This window comes from Ambystoma mexicanum, chromosome 6q (genome assembly GCF_040938575.1).
Source record: "Ambystoma mexicanum isolate Mex_15411 chromosome 6q, UKY_AmexF1_1, whole genome shotgun sequence".
In the NCBI taxonomy this organism is placed as follows: domain Eukaryota; kingdom Metazoa; phylum Chordata; class Amphibia; order Caudata; family Ambystomatidae; genus Ambystoma; species Ambystoma mexicanum.
This window is the reverse complement of record NC_090937.1, coordinates 1,629,389,219-1,629,411,780: the sequence shown is the minus strand read 5'-3', so window position 1 is coordinate 1,629,411,780 and position 22,562 is coordinate 1,629,389,219. Positions and strand designations below refer to the sequence as shown.

General features: G+C 49.9%; 7 non-coding genes across 7 annotated transcripts; all 7 read right to left on the bottom strand.

Moving 5' to 3' along the window:
* Positions 1-3,468: 3,468 nt before the first annotated feature.
* On the bottom strand, positions 3,469-3,540 carry TRNAG-UCC (transfer RNA glycine (anticodon UCC)). Its single transcript has one exon. It is a non-coding gene; the product is annotated as a tRNA-Gly (tRNA).
* A 1,185-nt stretch (positions 3,541-4,725) lies between these two features.
* TRNAG-UCC (transfer RNA glycine (anticodon UCC)) lies at positions 4,726-4,797 on the bottom strand. The gene has a single exon. It is a non-coding gene; the product is annotated as a tRNA-Gly (tRNA).
* Positions 4,798-8,020: 3,223 nt separating this feature from the next.
* Positions 8,021-8,092, bottom strand: TRNAG-UCC (transfer RNA glycine (anticodon UCC)). The gene has a single exon. It is a non-coding gene; the product is annotated as a tRNA-Gly (tRNA).
* Positions 8,093-11,771: 3,679 nt separating this feature from the next.
* Positions 11,772-11,843, bottom strand: TRNAG-UCC (transfer RNA glycine (anticodon UCC)). Its single transcript has one exon. It is a non-coding gene; the product is annotated as a tRNA-Gly (tRNA).
* Positions 11,844-14,285: 2,442 nt separating this feature from the next.
* TRNAG-UCC (transfer RNA glycine (anticodon UCC)) lies at positions 14,286-14,357 on the bottom strand. The gene has a single exon. It is a non-coding gene; the product is annotated as a tRNA-Gly (tRNA).
* Positions 14,358-17,176: 2,819 nt separating this feature from the next.
* On the bottom strand, positions 17,177-17,248 carry TRNAM-CAU (transfer RNA methionine (anticodon CAU)). Its single transcript has one exon. It is a non-coding gene; the product is annotated as a tRNA-Met (tRNA).
* A 3,273-nt stretch (positions 17,249-20,521) lies between these two features.
* TRNAG-UCC (transfer RNA glycine (anticodon UCC)) lies at positions 20,522-20,593 on the bottom strand. Its single transcript has one exon. It is a non-coding gene; the product is annotated as a tRNA-Gly (tRNA).
* Positions 20,594-22,562: the final 1,969 nt, after the last annotated feature.

Below are 22,562 nucleotides of genomic sequence, written 5' to 3'. Positions count from 1 at the left end.
GTGGAACGAGGCAGCAAGTTCAAGGAATGACATTGCATCCAGGCACTTACAGCTCTTTGTGCCCTAATGCCATGACACAAAAACATAATTTGAAAAAAGTTAGCAGAGGATGGTTTCGATCCATCGACCTCTGGGTTATGGGCCCAGCACGCTTCCGCTGCGCCACTCTGCTGGTTGGAGAACAAAAGCTTTTCTGGGCTTTTACAGCCTACAAACCGACAACCCTAGACCCATTTTCGAGTGAAGCGGGCAGTAGGCCTTACAAAGCCAAACAACCTGCAACCACGCACTCCCATCCCATGGCCTTTTGCAGACAGGCCTCATTTCTCTAGCTCACACCCTAACTGCCAACACCCCTTCCCCTTCTCTCTCTGTCTCTCTCTCTCTGTCTCTCTCTCTCATTCTCTCTCTCTCGCAAATAGATACTTTACTTCCCAGGTGCAACAAAACAAGCCTTCTCGAGCTGGCAGATATGGGAAGGAAGGAAGGAAGGGCCAGTTTGGAAACTCAACTCAATTACCATAAATCCCCTGCTAAGGGTTATGGGAGGGAGGAATGAAGGAACTTTGCTTCAGGGAAAGGGCTGCTGCTGCTTCAGCATGTGAGGAGCGCAGCCACACGTTTCACCTTCTTCAGTATGTTGGTTTACAGGATGAGAGAGATCCTGAAACCTCACTCTAATAGGCTGAGGTGCTGTGCTCGGTGGCCTGCTGGGACCAAGGCCCGTCAGGGCAAGGCGAATAGGCCTTTGTCAGGCCTTCGTCAGGGCTTTGTCGGGGAGGGGCCAGGAGCCCTGCTCGCTTCAATCCCCTCACCGATAGACAGTTGCAGAAACTAGGATGCAAGAACCTTTCCTGGATGGGGTTTTGATTTTCACGAAAAGTGTGTCAGCTTTGCTTTCAGCATGAGTCTGATTTCCAAAAAATGCATTTTGAACAATTTAAAGATTTGATCTGCGTTGGCCGGAAATCGAACCCGGGTCAACTGCTTGGAAGGCAGCTATGCTCACCACTATACCACCAACGCCTGCCTGTCTGGGCTATCTGATGGAGCGGCCCTTAGAAATAAGGATAAGTCATTGGCTGGGAATGAAAAAAGCTTGCGTTTGACGCAGAAGCAGTTCGCATCATGAGGTCTTGCCGGTCAGCCCAACATTTCCCCGGGACCCCTTAAAAAAGGAGCTTGGTTTTAAGTTTGGTTTGATTGAACAGTGCATTTTGTTGGCTGGGCTGGGACCCTCTCCTATTTAGCGCAAGAGTGGAACGAGGCAGCAAGTTCAAGGAATGACATTGCATCCAGGCACTTACAGCTCTTTGTGCCCTAATGCCATGACACAAAAACATAATTTGAAAAAAGTTAGCAGAGGATGGTTTCGATCCATCGACCTCTGGGTTATGGGCCCAGCACGCTTCCGCTGCGCCACTCTGCTGGTTGGAGAACAAGAGCTTTTCTGGGCTTTTACAGCCTACAAACCGACAACCCTAGACCCATTTTCGAGTGAAGCGGGCAGTAGGCCTTACAAAGCCAAACAGCCTGCAACCACGCACTCCCATCCCATGGCCTTTTGCAGACAGGCCTCATTTCTCTAGCTCACACCCTAACTGCCAACACCCCTTCCCCTTCTCTCTCTGTCTCTCTCTCTCTGTCTCTCTCTCTCATTCTCTCTCTCTCGCAAATAGATACTTTACTTCCCAGGTGCAACAAAACAAGCCTTCTCGAGCTGGCAGATATGGGAAGGAAGGAAGGAAGGGCCAGTTTGGAAACTCAACTCAATTACCATAAATCCCCTGCTAAGGGTTATGGGAGGGAGGAATGAAGGAACTTTGCTTCAGGGAAAGGGCTGCTGCTGCTTCAGCATGTGAGGAGCGCAGCCACACGTTTCACCTTCTTCAGTATGTTGGTTTACAGGATGAGAGAGATCCTGAAACCTCACTCTAATAGGCTGAGGTGCTGTGCTCGGTGGCCTGCTGGGACCAAGGCCCGTCAGGGCAAGGCGAATAGGCCTTTGTCAGGCCTTCGTCAGGGCTTTGTCGGGGAGGGGCCAGGAGCCCTGCTCGCTTCAATCCCCTCACCGATAGACAGTTGCAGAAACTAGGATGCAAGAACCTTTCCTGGATGGGGTTTTGATTTTCACGAAAAGTGTGTCAGCTTTGCTTTCAGCATGAGTCTGATTTCCAAAAAATGCATTTTGAACAATTTAAAGATTTGATCTGCGTTGGCCGGAAATCGAACCCGGGTCAACTGCTTGGAAGGCAGCTATGCTCACCACTATACCACCAACGCCTGCCTGTCTGGGCTATCTGATGGAGCGGCCCTTAGAAATAAGAATAAGTCATTGGCTGGGAATGAAAAAAGCTTGCGTTTGACGCAGAAGCAGTTCGCATCATGAGGTCTTGCCGGTCAGCCCAACATTTCCCCGGGACCCCTTAAAAAAGGAGCTTGGTTTTAAGTTTGGTTTGATTGAACAGTGCATTTTGTTGGCTGGGCTGGGACCCTCTCCTATTTAGCGCAAGAGTGGAACGAGGCAGCAAGTTCAAGGAATGACATTGCATCCAGGCACTTACAGCTCTTTGTGCCCTAATGCCATGACACAAAAACATAATTTGAAAAAAGTTAGCAGAGGATGGTTTCGATCCATCGACCTCTGGGTTATGGGCCCAGCACGCTTCCGCTGCGCCACTCTGCTGGTTGGAGAACAAGAGCTTTTATGGGCTTTTACAGCCTACAAACCGACAACCCTAGACCCAGTTTCGAGTGAAGCGGGCAGTAGGCCTTACAAAGCCAAACAACCTGCAACCACGCACTCCCATCCCATGGCCTTTTGCAGACAGGCCTCATTTCTCTAGCTCACACCCTAACTGCCAACACCCCTTCCCCTTCTCTCTCTGTCTCTCTCTCTCTGTCTCTCTCTCTCATTCTCTCTCTCTCGCAAATAGATACTTTACTTCCCAGGTGCAACAAAACAAGCCTTCTCGAGCTGGCAGATATGGGAAGGAAGGAAGGAAGGGCCAGTTTGGAAACTCAACTCAATTACCATAAATCCCCTGCTAAGGGTTATGGGAGGGAGGAATGAAGGAACTTTGCTTCAGGGAAAGGGCTGCTGCTGCTTCAGCATGTGAGGAGCGCAGCCACACGTTTCACCTTCTTCAGTTTGTTGGTTTACAGGATGAGAGAGATCCTGAAACCTCACTCTAATAGGCTGAGGTGCTGTGCTCGGTGGCCTGCTGGGACCAAGGCCCGTCAGGGCAAGGCGAATAGGCCTTTGTCAGGCCTTCGTCAGGGCTTTGTCGGGGAGGGGCCAGGAGCCCTGCTCGCTTCAATCCCCTCACCGATAGACAGTTGCAGAAACTAGGATGCAAGAACCTTTCCTGGATGGGGTTTTGATTTTCACGAAAAGTGTGTCAGCTTTGCTTTCAGCATGAGTCTGATTTCCAAAAAATGCATTTTGAACAATTTAAAGATTTGATCTGCGTTGGCCGGGAATCGAACCCGGGTCAACTGCTTGGAAGGCAGCTATGCTCACCACTATACCACCAACGCCTGCCTGTCTGGGCTATCTGATGGAGCGGCCCTTAGAAATAAGAATAAGTCATTGGCTGGGAATGAAAAAAGCTTGCGTTTGACGCAGAAGCAGTTCGCATCATGAGGTCTTGCCGGTCAGCCCAACATTTCCCCGGGACCCCTTAAAAAAGGAGCTTGGTTTTAAGTTTGGTTTGATTGAACAGTGCATTTTGTTGGCTGGGCTGGGACCCTCTCCTATTTAGCGCAAGAGTGGAACGAGGCAGCAAGTTCAAGGAATGACATTGCATCCAGGCACTTACAGCTCTTTGTGCCCTAATGCCATGACACAAAAACATAATTTGAAAAAAGTTAGCAGAGGATGGTTTCGATCCATCGACCTCTGGGTTATGGGCCCAGCACGCTTCCGCTGCGCCACTCTGCTGGTTGGAGAACAAAAGCTTTTCTGGGCTTTTACAGCCTACAAACCGACAACCCTAGACCCATTTTCGAGTGAAGCGGGCAGTAGGCCTTACAAAGCCAAACAACCTGCAACCACGCACTCCCATCCCATGGCCTTTTGCAGACAGGCCTCATTTCTCTAGCTCACACCCTAACTGCCAACACCCCTTCCCCTTCTCTCTCTGTCTCTCTCTCTCTGTCTCTCTCTCTCATTCTCTCTCTCTCGCAAATAGATACTTTACTTCCCAGGTGCAACAAAACAAGCCTTCTCGAGCTGGCAGATATGGGAAGGAAGGAAGGAAGGGCCAGTTTGGAAACTCAACTCAATTACCATAAATCCCCTGCTAAGGGTTATGGGAGGGAGGAATGAAGGAACTTTGCTTCAGGGAAAGGGCTGCTGCTGCTTCAGCATGTGAGGAGCGCAGCCACACGTTTCACCTTCTTCAGTATGTTGGTTTACAGGATGAGAGAGATCCTGAAACCTCACTCTAATAGGCTGAGGTGCTGTGCTCGGTGGCCTGCTGGGACCAAGGCCCGTCAGGGCAAGGCGAATAGGCCTTTGTCAGGCCTTCGTCAGGGCTTTGTCGGGGAGGGGCCAGGAGCCCTGCTCGCTTCAATCCCCTCACCGATAGACAGTTGCAGAAACTAGGATGCAAGAACCTTTCCTGGATGGGGTTTTGATTTTCACGAAAAGTGTGTCAGCTTTGCTTTCAGCATGAGTCTGATTTCCAAAAAATGCATTTTGAACAATTTAAAGATTTGATCTGCGTTGGCCGGGAATCGAACCCGGGTCAACTGCTTGGAAGGCAGCTATGCTCACCACTATACCACCAACGCCTGCCTGTCTGGGCTATCTGATGGAGCGGCCCTTAGAAATAAGAATAAGTCATTGGCTGGGAATGAAAAAAGCTTGCGTTTGACGCAGAAGCAGTTCGCATCATGAGGTCTTGCCGGTCAGCCCAACATTTCCCCGGGACCCCTTAAAAAAGGAGCTTGGTTTTAAGTTTGGTTTGATTGAACAGTGCATTTTGTTGGCTGGGCTGGGACCCTCTCCTATTTAGCGCAAGAGTGGAACGAGGCAGCAAGTTCAAGGAATGACATTGCATCCAGGCACTTACAGCTCTTTGTGCCCTAATGCCATGACACAAAAACATAATTTGAAAAAAGTTAGCAGAGGATGGTTTCGATCCATCGACCTCTGGGTTATGGGCCCAGCACGCTTCCGCTGCGCCACTCTGCTGGTTGGAGAACAAAAGCTTTTCTGGGCTTTTACAGCCTACAAACCGACAACCCTAGACCCATTTTCGAGTGAAGCGGGCAGTAGGCCTTACAAAGCCAAACAACCTGCAACCACGCACTCCCATCCCATGGCCTTTTGCAGACAGGCCTCATTTCTCTAGCTCACACCCTAACTGCCAACACCCCTTCCCCTTCTCTCTCTGTCTCTCTCTCTCTGTCTCTCTCTCTCATTCTCTCTCTCTCGCAAATAGATACTTTACTTCCCAGGTGCAACAAAACAAGCCTTCTCGAGCTGGCAGATATGGGAAGGAAGGAAGGAAGGGCCAGTTTGGAAACTCAACTCAATTACCATAAATCCCCTGCTAAGGGTTATGGGAGGGAGGAATGAAGGAACTTTGCTTCAGGGAAAGGGCTGCTGCTGCTTCAGCATGTGAGGAGCGCAGCCACACGTTTCACCTTCTTCAGTATGTTGGTTTACAGGATGAGAGAGATCCTGAAACCTCACTCTAATAGGCTGAGGTGCTGTGCTCGGTGGCCTGCTGGGACCAAGGCCCGTCAGGGCAAGGCGAATAGGCCTTTGTCAGGCCTTTGTCGGGGAGGGGCCAGGAGCCCTGCTCGCTTCAATCCCCTCACCGATAGACAGTTGCAGAAACTAGGATGCAAGAACCTTTCCTGGATGGGGTTTTGATTTTCACGAAAAGTGTGTCAGCTTTGCTTTCAGCATGAGTCTGATTTCCAAAAAATGCATTTTGAACAATTTAAAGATTTGATCTGCGTTGGCTGGGAATCGAACCCGGGTCAACTGCTTGGAAGGCAGCTATGCTCACCACTATACCACCAACGCCTGCCTGTCTGGACTATCTGATGGAGCGGCCCTTAGAAATAAGAATAAGTCATTGGCTGGGAATGAAAAAAGCTTGCATTTGACGCAGAAGCAGTTCGCATCATGAGGTCTTGCCGGTCAGCCCAACATTTCCCCGGGACCCCTTAAAAAAGGAGCTTGGTTTTAAGTTTGGTTTGATTGAACAGTACATTTTGTTGGCTGGGCTGGGACTCTCTCCTATTTAGCGCAAGAGTGGAACGAGGCAGCAAGTTCAAGGAATGACATTGCATCCAGGCACTTACAGCTCTTTGTGCCCTAATGCCATGACACAAAAACATAATTTGAAAAATGTTAGCAGAGGATGGTTTCGATCCATCGACCTCTGGGTTATGGGCCCAGCACGCTTCCGCTGCGCCACTCTGCTGGTTGGAGAACAAGAGCTTTTATGGGCTTTTACAGCCTACAAACCGACAACCCTAGACCCAGTTTCGAGTGAAGCGGGCAGTAGGCCTTACAAAGCCAAACAACCTGCAACCACGCACTCCCATCCCATGGCCTTTTGCAGACAGGCCTCATTTCTCTAGCTCACACCCTAACTGCCAACACCCCTTCCCCTTCTCTCTCTGTCTCTCTCTCTCTGTCTCTCTCTCTCATTCTCTCTCTCTCGCAAATAGATACTTTACTTCCCAGGTGCAACAAAACAAGCCTTCTCGAGCTGGCAGATATGGGAAGGAAGGAAGGAAGGGCCAGTTTGGAAACTCAACTCAATTACCATAAATCCCCTGCTAAGGGTTATGGGAGGGAGGAATGAAGGAACTTTGCTTCAGGGAAAGGGCTGCTGCTGCTTCAGCATGTGAGGAGCGCAGCCACACGTTTCACCTTCTTCAGTATGTTGGTTTACAGGATGAGAGAGATCCTGAAACCTCACTCTAATAGGCTGAGGTGCTGTGCTCGCTGGCCTGCTGGGACCAAGGCCCGTCAGGGCAAGGCGAATAGGCCTTTGTCAGGCCTTCGTCAGGGCTTTGTCGGGGGGCTGGGACCCTCTCCTATTTAGCGCAAGAGTGGAACGAGGCAGCAAGTTCAAGGAATGACATTGCATCCAGGCACTTACAGCTCTTTGTGCCCTAATGCCATGACACAAAAACATAATTTGAAAAAAGTTAGCAGAGGATGGTTTCGATCCATCGACCTCTGGGTTATGGGCCCAGCACGCTTCCGCTGCGCCACTCTGCTGGTTGGAGAACAAAAGCTTTTCTGGGCTTTTACAGCCTACAAACCGACAACCCTAGACCCATTTTCGAGTGAAGCGGGCAGTAGGCCTTACAAAGCCAAACAACCTGCAACCACGCACTCCCATCCAATGGCCTTTTGCAGACAGGCCTCATTTCTCTAGCTCACACCCTAACTGCCAACACCCCTTCCCCTTCTCTCTCTGTCTCTCTCTCTCTGTCTCTCTCTCTCATTCTCTCGCAAATAGATACTTTACTTCCCAGGTGCAACAAAACAAGCCTTCTCGAGCTGGCAGATATGGGAAGGAAGGAAGGAAGGGCCAGTTTGGAAACTCAACTCAATTACCATAAATCCCCTGCTAAGGGTTATGGGAGGGAGGAATGAAGGAACTTTGCTTCAGGGAAAGGGCTGCTGCTGCTTCAGCATGTGAGGAGCGCAGCCACACGTTTCACCTTCTTCAGTATGTTGGTTTACAGGATGAGAGAGATCCTGAAACCTCACTCTAATAGGCTGAGGTGCTGTGCTCGGTGGCCTGCTGGGACCTTGGCCCGTCAGGGCAAGGCGAATAGGCCTTTGTCAGGCCTTTGTCGGGGAGGGGCCAGGAGCCCTGCTCGCTTCAATCCCCTCACCGATAGACAGTTGCAGAAACTAGGATGCAAGAACCTTTCCTGGATGGGGTTTTGATTTTCACGAAAAGTGTGTCAGCTTTGCTTTCAGCATGAGTCTGATTTCCAAAAAATGCATTTTGAACAATTTAAAGATTTGATCTGCGTTGGCCGGGAATCGAACCCGGGTCAACTGCTTGGAAGGCAGCTATGCTCACCACTATACCACCAACGCCTGCCTGTCTGGGCTACCTGATGGAGCGGCCCTTAGAAATAAGAATAAGTCATTGGCTGGGAATGAAAAAAGCTTGCGTTTGACGCAGAAGCAGTTCGCATCATGAGGTCTTGCCGGTCAGCCCAACATTTCCCCGGGACCCCTTAAAAAAGGAGCTTGGTTTTAAGTTTGGTTTGATTGAACAGTACATTTTGTTGGCTGGGCTGGGACCCTCTCCTATTTAGCGCAAGAGTGGAACGAGGCAGCAAGTTCAAGGAATGACATTGCATCCAGGCACTTACAGCTCTTTGTGCCCTAATGCCATGACACAAAAACATAATTTGAAAAAAGTTAGCAGAGGATGGTTTCAATCCATCGACCTCTGGGTTATGGGCCCAGCACGCTTCCGCTGCGCCACTCTGCTGGTTGGAGAACAAAAGCTTTTCTTGGCTTTTACAGCCTACAAACCGACAACCCTAGACCCATTTTCGAGTGAAGCGGGCAGTAGGCCTTACAAAGCCAAACAACCTGCAACCACGCACTCCCATCCCATGGCCTTTTGCAGACAGGCCTCATTTCTCTAGCTCACACCCTAACTGCCAACACCCCTTCCCCTTCTCTCTCTGTCTCTCTCTCTCTGTCTCTCTCTCTCATTCTCTCTCTCTCGCAAATAGATACTTTACTTCCCAGGTGCAACAAAACAAGCCTTCTCGAGCTGGCAGATATGGGAAGGAAGGAAGGAAGGGCCAGTTTGGAAACTCAACTCAATTACCATAAATCCCCTGCTAAGGGTTATGGGAGGGAGGAATGAAGGAACTTTGCTTCAGGGAAAGGGCTGCTGCTGCTTCAGCATGTGAGGAGCGCAGCCACACGTTTCACCTTCTTCAGTATGTTGGTTTACAGGATGAGAGAGATCCTGAAACCTCACTCTAATAGGCTGAGGTGCTGTGCTCGGTGGCCTGCTGGGACCTTGGCCCGTCAGGGCAAGGCGAATAGGCCTTTGTCAGGCCTTTGTCGGGGAGGGGCCAGGAGCCCTGCTCGCTTCAATCCCCTCACCGATAGACAGTTGCAGAAACTAGGATGCAAGAACCTTTCCTGGATGGGGTTTTGATTTTCACGAAAAGTGTGTCAGCTTTGCTTTCAGCATGAGTCTGATTTCCAAAAAATGCATTTTGAACAATTTAAAGATTTGATCTGCGTTGGCCGGGAATCGAACCCGGGTCAACTGTTTGGAAGGCAGCTATGCTCACCACTATACCACCAACGCCTGCCTGTCTGGGCTATCTGATGGAGCGGCCCTTAGAAATAAGAATAAGTCATTGGCTGGGAATGAAAAAAGCTTGCGTTTGATGCAGAAGCAGTTCGCATCATGAGGTCTTGCCGGTCAGCCCAACATTTCCCCGGGACCCCTTAAAAAAGGAGCTTGGTTTTAAGTTTGGTTTGATTGAACAGTACATTTTGTTGGCTGGGCTGGGACCCTCTCCTATTTAGCGCAAGAGTGGAACGAGGCAGCAAGTTCAAGGAATGACATTGCATCCAGGCACTTACAGCTCTTTGTGCCCTAATGCCATGACACAAAAACATAATTTGAAAAAAGTTAGCAGAGGATGGTTTCGATCCATCGACCTCTGGGTTATGGGCCCAGCACGCTTCCGCTGCGCCACTCTGCTGGTTGGAGAACAAAAGCTTTTCTGGGCTTTTACAGCCTACAAACCGACAACCCTAGACCCATTTTCGAGTGAAGCGGGCAGTAGGCCTTACAAAGCCAAACAACCTGCAACCACGCACTCCCATCCCATGGCCTTTTGCAGACAGGCCTCATTTCTCTAGCTCACACCCTAACTGCCAACACCCCTTCCCCTTCTCTCTCTGTCTCTCTCTCTCTGTCTCTCTCTCTCATTCTCTCTCTCTCGCAAATAGATACTTTACTTCCCAGGTGCAACAAAACAAGCCTTCTCGAGCTGGCAGATATGGGAAGGAAGGAAGGAAGGGCCAGTTTGGAAACTCAACTCAATTACCATAAATCCCCTGCTAAGGGTTATGGGAGGGAGGAATGAAGGAACTTTGCTTCAGGGAAAGGGCTGCTGCTGCTTCAGCATGTGAGGAGCGCAGCCACACGTTTCACCTTCTTCAGTATGTTGGTTTACAGGATGAGAGAGATCCTGAAACCTCACTCTAATAGGCTGAGGTGCTGTGCTCGGTGGCCTGCTGGGACCTTGGCCCGTCAGGGCAAGGCGAATAGGCCTTTGTCAGGCCTTTGTCGGGGAGGGGCCAGGAGCCCTGCTCGCTTCAATCCCCTCACCGATAGACAGTTGCAGAAACTAGGATGCAAGAACCTTTCCTGGATGGGGTTTTGATTTTCACGAAAAGTGTGTCAGCTTTGCTTTCAGCATGAGTCTGATTTCCAAAAAATGCATTTTGAACAATTTAAAGATTTGATCTGCGTTGGCCGGGAATCGAACCCGGGTCAACTGCTTGGAAGGCAGCTATGCTCACCACTATACCACCAACACCTGCCTGTCTGGGCTATCTGATGGAGCGGCCCTTAGAAATAAGAATAAATCATTGGCTGGGAATGAAAAAAGCTTGCGCGTTTGACGCAGAAGCAGTTCGCATCATGAGGTCTTGCCGGTCAGCCCAACATTTCCCCGGGACCCCTTAAAAAAGGAGCTTGGTTTTAAGTTTGGTTTGATTGAACAGTACATTTTGTTGGCTGGGCTGGGACCCTCTCCTATTTAGCGCAAGAGTGGAACGAGGCAGCAAGTTCAAGGAATGACATTGCATCCAGGCACTTACAGCTCTTTGTGCCCTAATGCCATGACACAAAAACATAATTTGAAAAAAGTTAGCAGAGGATGGTTTCGATCCATCGACCTCTGGGTTATGGGCCCAGCACGCTTCCGCTGCGCCACTCTGCTGGTTGGAGAACAAAAGCTTTTCTGGGCTTTTACAGCCTACAAACCGACAACCCTAGACCCATTTTCGAGTGAAGCGGGCAGTAGGCCTTACAAAGCCAAACAACCTGCAACCACGCACTCCCATCCCATGGCCTTTTGCAGACAGGCCTCATTTCTCTAGCTCACACCCTAACTGCCAACACCCCTTCCCCTTCTCTCTCTGTCTCTCTCTCTCTGTCTCTCTCTCTCATTCTCTCTCTCTCGCAAATAGATACTTTACTTCCCAGGTGCAACAAAACAAGCCTTCTCGAGCTGGCAGATATGGGAAGGAAGGAAGGAAGGGCCAGTTTGGAAACTCAACTCAATTACCATAAATCCCCTGCTAAGGGTTATGGGAGGGAGGAATGAAGGAACTTTGCTTCAGGGAAAGGGCTGCTGCTGCTTCAGCATGTGAGGAGCGCAGCCACACGTTTCACCTTCTTCAGTATGTTGGTTTACAGGATGAGAGAGATCCTGAAACCTCACTCTAATAGGCTGAGGTGCTGTGCTCGGTGGCCTGCTGGGACCAAGGCCCGTCAGGGCAAGGCGAATAGGCCTTTGTCAGGCCTTCGTCAGGGCTTTGTCGGGGAGGGGCCAGGAGCCCTGCTCGCTTCAATCCCCTCACAGATAGACAGTTGCAGAAACTAGGATGCAAGAACCTTTCCTGGATGGGGTTTTGATTTTCACGAAAAGTGTGTCAGCTTTGCTTTCAGCATGAGTCTGATTTCCAAAAAATGCATTTTGAACAATTTAAAGATTTGATCTGCGTTGGCCGGGAATCGAACCCGGGTCAACTGCTTGGAAGGCAGCTATGCTCACCACTATACCACCAACGCCTGCCTGTCTGGGCTAACTGATGGAGCGGCCCTTAGAAATAAGAATAAGTCATTGGCTGGGAATGAAAAAAGCTTGCGTTTGACGCAGAAGCAGTTCGCATCATGAGGTCTTGCCGGTCAGCCCAACATTTCCCCGGGACCCCTTAAAAAAGGAGCTTGGTTTTAAGTTTGGTTTGATTGAACAGTACATTTTGTTGGCTGGGCTGGGACCCTCTCCTATTTAGCGCAAGAGTGGAACGAGGCAGCAAGTTCAAGGAATGACATTGCATCCAGGCACTTACAGCTCTTTGTGCCCTAATGCCATGACACAAAAACATAATTTGAAAAAAGTTAGCAGAGGATGGTTTCGATCCATCGACCTCTGGGTTATGGGCCCAGCACGCTTCCGCTGCGCCACTCTGCTGGTTGGAGAACAAAAGCTTTTCTGGGCTTTTACAGCCTACAAACCGACAACCCTAGACCCATTTTCGAGTGAAGCGGGCAGTAGGCCTTACAAAGCCAAACAACCTGCAACCACGCACTCCCATCCCATGGCCTTTTGCAGACAGGCCTCATTTCTCTAGCTCACACCCTAACTGCCAACACCCCTTCCCCTTCTCTCTCTGTCTCTCTCTCTCTGTCTCTCTCTCTCATTCTCTCTCTCTCGCAAATAGATACTTTACTTCCCAGGTGCAACAAAACAAGCCTTCTCGAGCTGGCAGATATGGGAAGGAAGGAAGGAAGGGCCAGTTTGGAAACTCAACTCAATTACCATAAATCCCCTGCTAAGGGTTATGGGAGGGAGGAATGAAGGAACTTTGCTTCAGGGAAAGGGCTGCTGCTGCTTCAGCATGTGAGGAGCGCAGCCACACGTTTCACCTTCTTCAGTATGTTGGTTTACAGGATGAGAGAGATCCTGAAACCTCACTCTAATAGGCTGAGGTGCTGTGCTCGGTGGCCTGCTGGGACCAAGGCCCGTCAGGGCAAGGCGAATAGGCCTTTGTCAGGCCTTCGTCAGGGCTTTGTCGGGGAGGGGCCAGGAGCCCTGCTCGCTTCAATCCCCTCACCGATAGACAGTTGCAGAAACTAGGATGCAAGAACCTTTCCTGGATGGGGTTTTGATTTTCACGAAAAGTGTGTCAGCTTTGCTTTCAGCATGAGTCTGATTTCCAAAAAATGCATTTTGAACAATTTAAAGATTTGATCTGCGTTGGCCGGGAATCGAACCGGGGTCAACTGCTTGGAAGGCAGCTATGCTCACCACTATACCACCAACGCCTGCCTGTCTGGGCTATCTGATGGAGCGCCCCTTAGAAATAAGAATAAGTCATTGGCTGGGAATGAAAAAAGCTTGCGTTTGACGCAGAAGCAGTTCGCATCATGAGGTCTTGCCGGTCAGCCCAACATTTCCCCGGGACCCCTTAAAAAAGGAGCTTGGTTTTAAGTTTGGTTTGATTGAACAGTACATTTTGTTGGCTGGGCTGGGACCCTCTCCTATTTAGCGCAAGAGTGGAACGAGGCAGCAAGTTCAAGGAATGACATTGCATCCAGGCACTTACAGCTCTTTGTGCCCTAATGCCATGACACAAAAACATAATTTGAAAAAAGTTAGCAGAGGATGGTTTCAATCCATCGACCTCTGGGTTATGGGCCCAGCACGCTTCCGCTGCGCCACTCTGCTGGTTGGAGAACAAAAGCTTTTCTGGGCTTTTACAGCCTACAAACCGACAACCCTAGACCCATTTTCGAGTGAAGCGGGCAGTAGGCCTTACAAAGCCAAACAACCTGCAACCACGCACTCCCATCCCATGGCCTTTTGCAGACAGGCCTCATTTCTCTAGCTCACACCCTAACTGCCAACACCCCTTCCCCTTCTCTCTCTGTCTCTCTCTCTCTGTCTCTCTCTCTCATTCTCTCTCTCTCGCAAATAGATACTTTACTTCCCAGGTGCAACAAAACAAGCCTTCTCGAGCTGGCAGATATGGGAAGGAAGGAAGGAAGGGCCAGTTTGGAAACTCAACTCAATTACCATAAATCCCCTGCTAAGGGTTATGGGAGGGAGGAATGAAGGAACTTTGCTTCAGGGAAAGGGCTGCTGCTGCTTCAGCATGTGAGGAGCGCAGCCACACGTTTCACCTTCTTCAGTATGTTGGTTTACAGGATGAGAGAGATCCTGAAACCTCACTCTAATAGGCTGAGGTGCTGTGCTCGGTGGCCTGCTGGGACCAAGGCCCGTCAGGGCAAGGCGAATAGGCCTTTGTCAGGCCTTCGTCAGGGCTTTGTCGGGGAGGGGCCAGGAGCCCTGCTCGCTTCAATCCCCTCACAGATAGACAGTTGCAGAAACTAGGATGCAAGAACCTTTCCTGGATGGGGTTTTGATTTTCACGAAAAGTGTGTCAGCTTTGCTTTCAGCATGAGTCTGATTTCCAAAAAATGCATTTTGAACAATTTAAAGATTTGATCTGCGTTGGCCGGGAATCGAACCCGGGTCAACTGCTTGGAAGGCAGCTATGCTCACCACTATACCACCAACGCCTGCCTGTCTGGGCTAACTGATGGAGCGGCCCTTAGAAATAAGAATAAGTCATTGGCTGGGAATGAAAAAAGCTTGCGTTTGACGCAGAAGCAGTTCGCATCATGAGGTCTTGCCGGTCAGCCCAACATTTCCCCGGGACCCCTTAAAAAAGGAGCTTGGTTTTAAGTTTGGTTTGATTGAACAGTACATTTTGTTGGCTGGGCTGGGACCCTCTCCTATTTAGCGCAAGAGTGGAACGAGGCAGCAAGTTCAAGGAATGACATTGCATCCAGGCACTTACAGCTCTTTGTGCCCTAATGCCATGACACAAAAACATAATTTGAAAAAAGTTAGCAGAGGATGGTTTCGATCCATCGACCTCTGGGTTATGGGCCCAGCACGCTTCCGCTGCGCCACTCTGCTGGTTGGAGAACAAAAGCTTTTCTGGGCTTTTACAGCCTACAAACCGACAACCCTAGACCCATTTTCGAGTGAAGCGGGCAGTAGGCCTTACAAAGCCAAACAACCTGCAACCACGCACTCCCATCCCATGGCCTTTTGCAGACAGGCCTCATTTCTCTAGCTCACACCCTAACTGCCAACACCCCTTCCCCTTCTCTCTCTGTCTCTCTCTCTCTGTCTCTCTCTCTCATTCTCTCTCTCTCGCAAATAGATACTTTACTTCCCAGGTGCAACAAAACAAGCCTTCTCGAGCTGGCAGATATGGGAAGGAAGGAAGGAAGGGCCAGTTTGGAAACTCAACTCAATTACCATAAATCCCCTGCTAAGGGTTATGGGAGGGAGGAATGAAGGAACTTTGCTTCAGGGAAAGGGCTGCTGCTGCTTCAGCATGTGAGGAGCGCAGCCACACGTTTCACCTTCTTCAGTATGTTGGTTTACAGGATGAGAGAGATCCTGAAACCTCACTCTAATAGGCTGAGGTGCTGTGCTCGGTGGCCTGCTGGGACCAAGGCCCGTCAGGGCAAGGCGAATAGGCCTTTGTCAGGCCTTCGTCAGGGCTTTGTCGGGGAGGGGCCAGGAGCCCTGCTCGCTTCAATCCCCTCACCGATAGACAGTTGCAGAAACTAGGATGCAAGAACCTTTCCTGGATGGGGTTTTGATTTTCACGAAAAGTGTGTCAGCTTTGCTTTCAGCATGAGTCTGATTTCCAAAAAATGCATTTTGAACAATTTAAAGATTTGATCTGCGTTGGCCGGGAATCGAACCGGGGTCAACTGCTTGGAAGGCAGCTATGCTCACCACTATACCACCAACGCCTGCCTGTCTGGGCTATCTGATGGAGCGCCCCTTAGAAATAAGAATAAGTCATTGGCTGGGAATGAAAAAAGCTTGCGTTTGACGCAGAAGCAGTTCGCATCATGAGGTCTTGCCGGTCAGCCCAACATTTCCCCGGGACCCCTTAAAAAAGGAGCTTGGTTTTAAGTTTGGTTTGATTGAACAGTACATTTTGTTGGCTGGGCTGGGACCCTCTCCTATTTAGCGCAAGAGTGGAACGAGGCAGCAAGTTCAAGGAATGACATTGCATCCAGGCACTTACAGCTCTTTGTGCCCTAATGCCATGACACAAAAACATAATTTGAAAAAAGTTAGCAGAGGATGGTTTCAATCCATCGACCTCTGGGTTATGGGCCCAGCACGCTTCCGCTGCGCCACTCTGCTGGTTGGAGAACAAAAGCTTTTCTGGGCTTTTACAGCCTACAAACCGACAACCCTAGACCCATTTTCGAGTGAAGCGGGCAGTAGGCCTTACAAAGCCAAACAACCTGCAACCACGCACTCCCATCCCATGGCCTTTTGCAGACAGGCCTCATTTCTCTAGCTCACACCCTAACTGCCAACACCCCTTCCCCTTCTCTCTCTGTCTCTCTCTCTCTGTCTCTCTCTCTCATTCTCTCTCTCTCGCAAATAGATACTTTACTTCCCAGGTGCAACAAAACAAGCCTTCTCGAGCTGGCAGATATGGGAAGGAAGGAAGGAAGGGCCAGTTTGGAAACTCAACTCAATTACCATAAATCCCCTGCTAAGGGTTATGGGAGGGAGGAATGAAGGAACTTTGCTTCAGGGAAAGGGCTGCTGCTGCTTCAGCATGTGAGGAGCGCAGCCACACGTTTCACCTTCTTCAGTATGTTGGTTTACAGGATGAGAGAGATCCTGAAACCTCACTCTAATAGGCTGAGGTGCTGTGCTCGGTGGCCTGCTGGGACCAAGGCCCGTCAGGGCAAGGCGAATAGGCCTTTGTCAGGCCTTTGTCGGGGAGGGGCCAGGAGCCCTGCTCGCTTCAATCCCCTCACCGATAGACAGTTGCAGAAACTAGGATGCAAGAACCTTTCCTGGATGGGGTTTTGATTTTCACGAAAAGTGTGTCAGCTTTGCTTTCAGCATGAGTCTGATTTCCAAAAAATGCATTTTGAACAATTTAAAGATTTGATCTGCGTTGGGGGTCAACTGCTTGGAAGGCAGCTATGCTCACCACTATACCACCAACGCCTGCCTGTCTGGGCTATCTGATGGAGCGGCCCTTAGAAATAAGAATAAGTCATTGGCTGGGAATGAAAAAAGCTTGCGTTTGACGCAGAAGCAGTTCGCATCATGAGGTCTTGCCGGTCAGCCCAACATTTCCCCGGGACCCCTTAAAAAAGGAGCTTGGTTTTAAGTTTGGTTTGATTGAACAGTACATTTTGTTGGCTGGGCTGGGACCCTCTCCTATTTAGCGCAAGAGTGGAACGAGGCAGCAAGTTCAAGGAATGACATTGCATCCAGGCACTTACAGCTCTTTGTGCCCTAATGCCATGACACAAAAACATAATTTGAAAAAAGTTAGCAGAGGATGGTTTCGATCCATCGACCTCTGGGTTATGGGCCCAGCACGCTTCCACTGCGCCACTCTGCTGGTTGGAGAACAAAAGCTTTTCTGGGCTTTTACAGCCTACAAACCGACAACCCTAGACCCATTTTCGAGTGAAGCGGGCAGTAGGCCTTACAAAGCCAAACAACCTGCAACCACGCACTCCCATCCCATGGCCTTTTGCAGACAGGCCTCATTTCTCTAGCTCACACCCTAACTGCCAACACCCCTTCCCCTTCTCTCTCTGTCTCTCTCTCTCTGTCTCTCTCTCTCATTCTCTCTCTCTCGCAAATAGATACTTTACTTCCCAGGTGCAACAAAACAAGCCTTCTCGAGCTGGCAGATATGGGAAGGAAGGAAGGAAGGGCCAGTTTGGAAACTCAACTCAATTACCATAAATCCCCTGCTAAGGGTTATGGGAGGGAGGAATGAAGGAACTTTGCTTCAGGGAAAGGGCTGCTGCTGCTTCAGCATGTGAGGAGCGCAGCCACACGTTTCACCTTCTTCAGTATGTTGGTTTACAGGATGAGAGAGATCCTGAAACCTCACTCTAATAGGCTGAGGTGCTGTGCTCGGTGGCCTGCTGGGACCTTGGCCCGTCAGGGCAAGGCGAATAGGCCTTTGTCAGGCCTTTGTCGGGGAGGGGCCAGGAGCCCTGCTCGCTTCAATCCCCTCACCGATAGACAGTTGCAGAAACTAGGATGCAAGAACCTTTCCTGGATGGGGTTTTGATTTTCACGAAAAGTGTGTCAGCTTTGCTTTCAGCATGAGTCTGATTTCCAAAAAATGCATTTTGAACATTTAAAGATTTGCTCTGCGTTGGCCGGGAATCGAACCGGGGTCAACTGCTTGGAAGGCAGCTATGCTCACCACTATACCACCAATGCCTGCCTGTCTGGGCTATCTGATGGAGCGGCCCTTAGAAATAAGAATAAGTCATTGGCTGGGAATGAAAAAAGCTTGCGTTTGACGCAGAAGCAGTTCGCATCATGAGGTCTTGCCGGTCAGCCCAACATTTCCCCGGGACCCCTTAAAAAAGGAGCTTGGTTTTAAGTTTGGTTTGATTGAACAGTACATTTTGTTGGCTGGGCTGGGACCCTCTCCTATTTAGCGCAAGAGTGGAACGAGGCAGCAAGTTCAAGGAATGACATTGCATCCAGGCACTTACAGCTCTTTGTGCCCTAATGCCATGACACAAAAACATAATTTGAAAAAAGTTAGCAGAGGATGGTTTCGATCCATCGACCTCTGGGTTATGGGCGCAGCACGCTTCCGCTGCGCCACTCTGCTGGCTGGAGAACAAAAGCTTTTCTGGGCTTTTACAGCCTACAAACCGACAACCCTAGACCCATTTTCGAGTGAAGCGGGCAGTAGGCCTTACAAAGCCAAACAACCTGCAACCACGCACTCCCATCCCATGGCCTTTTGCAGACAGGCCTCATTTCTCTAGCTCACACCCTAACTGCCAACACCCCTTCCCCTTCTCTCTCTGTCTCTCTCTCTCTGTCTCTCTCTCTCATTCTCTCTCTCTCGCAAATAGATACTTTACTTCCCAGGTGCAACAAAACAAGCCTTCTCGAGCTGGCAGATATGGGAAGGAAGGAAGGAAGGGCCAGTTTGGAAACTCAACTCAATTACCATAAATCCCCTGCTAAGGGTTATGGGAGGGAGGAATGAAGGAACTTTGCTTCAGGGAAAGGGCTGCTGCTGCTTCAGCATGTGAGGAGCGCAGCCACACGTTTCACCTTCTTCAGTATGTTGGTTTACAGGATGAGAGAGATCCTGAAACCTCACTCTAATAGGCTGAGGTGCTGTGCTCGGTGGCCTGCTGGGACCAAGGCCCGTCAGGGCAAGGCGAATAGGCCTTTGTCAGGCCTTTGTCGGGGAGGGGCCAGGAGCCCTGCTCGCTTCAATCCCCTCACCGATAGACAGTTGCAGAAACTAGGATGCAAGAACCTTTCCTGGATGGGGTTTTGATTTTCACGAAAAGTGTGTCAGCTTTGCTTTCAGCATGAGTCTGATTTCCAAAAAATGCATTTTGAACAATTTAAAGATTTGATCTGCGTTGGCCGGGAATCGAACCGGGGTCAACTGCTTGGAAGGCAGCTATGCTCACCACTATACCACCAACGCCTGCCTGTCTGGGCTATCTGATGGAGCGGCCCTTAGAAATAAGAATAAGTCATTGGCTGGGAATGAAAAAAGCTTGCGTTTGACGCAGAAGCAGTTCGCATCATGAGGTCTTGCCGGTCAGCCCAACATTTCCCCGGGACCCCTTAAAAAAGGAGCTTGGTTTTAAGTTTGGTTTGATTGAACAGTACATTTTGTTGGCTGGGCTGGGACCCTCTCCTATTTAGCGCAAGAGTGGAACGAGGCAGCAAGTTCAAGGAATGACATTGCATCCAGGCACTTACAGCTCTTTGTGCCCCAATGCCATGAAACAAAAACATAATTTGAAAAAAGTTAGCAGAGGATGGTTTCGATCCATCGACCTCTGGGTTATGGGCCCAGCACGCTTCCGCTGCGCCACTCTGCTGGTTGGAGAACAAAAGCTTTTCTGGGCTTTTACAGCCTACAAACCGACAACCCTAGACCCATTTTCGAGTGAAGCGGGCAGTAGGCCTTACAAAGCCAAACAACCTGCAACCACGCACTCCCATCCCATGGCCTTTTGCAGACAGGCCTCATTTCTCTAGCTCACACCCTAACTGCCAACACCCCTTCCCCTTCTCTCTCTGTCTCTCTCTCTCTGTCTCTCTCTCTCATTCTCTCTCTCTCGCAAATAGATACTTTACTTCCCAGGTGCAACAAAACAAGCCTTCTCGAGCTGGCAGATATGGGAAGGAAGGAAGGAAGGGCCAGTTTGGAAACTCAACTCAATTACCATAAATCCCCTGCTAAGGGTTATGGGAGGGAGGAATGAAGGAACTTTGCTTCAGGGAAAGGGCTGCTGCTGCTTCAGCATGTGAGGAGCGCAGCCACACGTTTCACCTTCTTCAGTATGTTGGTTTACAGGATGAGAGAGATCCTGAAACCTCACTCTAATAGGCTGAGGTGCTGTGCTCGGTGGCCTGCTGGGACCAAGGCCCGTCAGGGCAAGGCGAATAGGCCTTTGTCAGGCCTTCGTCAGGGCTTTGTCGGGGAGGGGCCAGGAGCCCTGCTCGCTTCAATCCCCTCACCGATAGACAGTTGCAGAAACTAGGATGCAAGAACCTTTCCTGGATGGGGTTTTGATTTTCACGAAAAGTGTGTCAGCTTTGCTTTCAGCATGAGCCTGATTTCCAAAAAATGCATTTTGAACAATTTAAAGATTTGATCTGCGTTGGCCGGGAATCGAACCCGGGTCAACTGCTTGGAAGGCAGCTATGCTCACCACTATACCACCAACGCCTGCCTGTCTGGGCTATCTGATGGAGCGGCCCTTAGAAATAAGAATAAGTCATTGGCTGGGAATGAAAAAAGCTTGCGTTTGACGCAGAAGCAGTTCGCATCATGAGGTCTTGCCGGTCAGCCCAACATTTCCCCGGGACCCCTTAAAAAAGGAGCTTGGTTTTAAGTTTGGTTTGATTGAACAGTACATTTTGTTGGCTGGGCTGGGACCCTCTCCTATTTAGTGCAAGAGTGGAACGAGGCAGCAAGTTCAAGGAATGACATTGCATCCAGGCACTTACAGCTCTTTGTGCCCTAATGCCATGACACAAAAACATAATTTGAAAAAAGTTAGCAGAGGATGGTTTCGATCCATCGACCTCTGGGTTATGGGCCCAGCACGCTTCCGCTGCACCACTCTGCTGGTTGGAGAACAAAAGCTTTTCTGGGCTTTTACAGCCTACAAACCGACAACCCTAGACCCATTTTCGAGTGAAGCGGGCAGTAGGCCTTACAAAGCCAAACAACCTGCAACCACGCACTCCCATCCCATGGCCTTTTGCAGACAGGCCTCATTTCTCTAGCTCACACCCTAACTGCCAACACCCCTTCCCCTTCTCTCTCTGTCTCTCTCTCTCTGTCTCTCTCTCTCATTCTCTCTCTCTCGCAAATAGATACTTTACTTCCCAGGTGCAACAAAACAAGCCTTCTCGAGCTGGCAGATATGGGAAGGAAGGAAGGAAGGGCCAGTTTGGAAACTCAACTCAATTACCATAAATCCCCTGCTAAGGGTTATGGGAGGGAGGAATGAAGGAACTTTGCTTCAGGGAAAGGGCTGCTGCTGCTTCAGCATGTGAGGAGCGCAGCCACACGTTTCACCTTCTTCAGTATGTTGGTTTACAGGATGAGAGAGATCCTGAAACCTCACTCTAATAGGCTGAGGTGCTGTGCTCGGTGGCCTGCTGGGACCAAGGCCCGTCAGGGCAAGGCGAATAGGCCTTTGTCAGGCCTTCGTCAGGGCTTTGTCGGGGAGGGGCCAGGAGCCCTGCTCGCTTCAATCCCCTCACCGATAGACAGTTGCAGAAACTAGGATGCAAGAACCTTTCCTGGATGGGGTTTTGATTTTCACGAAAAGTGTGTCAGCTTTGCTTTCAGCATGAGTCTGATTTCCAAAAAATGCATTTTGAACAATTTAAAGATTTGATCTGCGTTGGCAGGGAATCGAACCCGGGTCAACTGCTTGGAAGGCAGCTATGCTCACCACTATACCACCAACGCCTGCCTGTCTGGGCTATCTGATGGAGCGGCCCTTAGAAATAAGAATAAGTCATTGGCTGGGAATGAAAAAAGCTTGCGTTTGACGCAGAAGCAGTTCGCATCATGAGGTCTTGCCGGTCAGCCCAACATTTCCCCGGGACCCCTTAAAAAAGGAGCTTGGTTTTAAGTTTGGTTTGATTGAACAGTACATTTTGTTGGCTGGGCTGGGACCCTCTCCTATTTAGCGCAAGAGTGGAACGAGGCAGCAAGTTCAAGGAATGACATTGCATCCAGGCACTTACAGCTCTTTGTGCCCTAATGCCATGACACAAAAACATAATTTGAAAAAAGTTAGCAGAGGATGGTTTCGATCCATCGACCTCTGGGTTATGGGCCCAGCACGCTTCCGCTGCGCCACTCTGCTGGTTGGAGAACAAAAGCTTTTCTGGGCTTTTACAGCCTACAAACCGACAACCCTAGACCCATTTTCGAGTGAAGCGGGCAGTAGGCCTTACAAAGCCAAACAACCTGCAACCACGCACTCCCATCCCATGGCCTTTTGCAGACAGGCCTCATTTCTCTAGCTCACACCCTAACTGCCAACACCCCTTCCCCTTCTCTCTCTGTCTCTCTCTCTCTGTCTCTCTCTCTCATTCTCTCTCTCTCGCAAATAGATACTTTACTTCCCAGGTGCAACAAAACAAGCCTTCTCGAGCTGGCAGATATGGGAAGG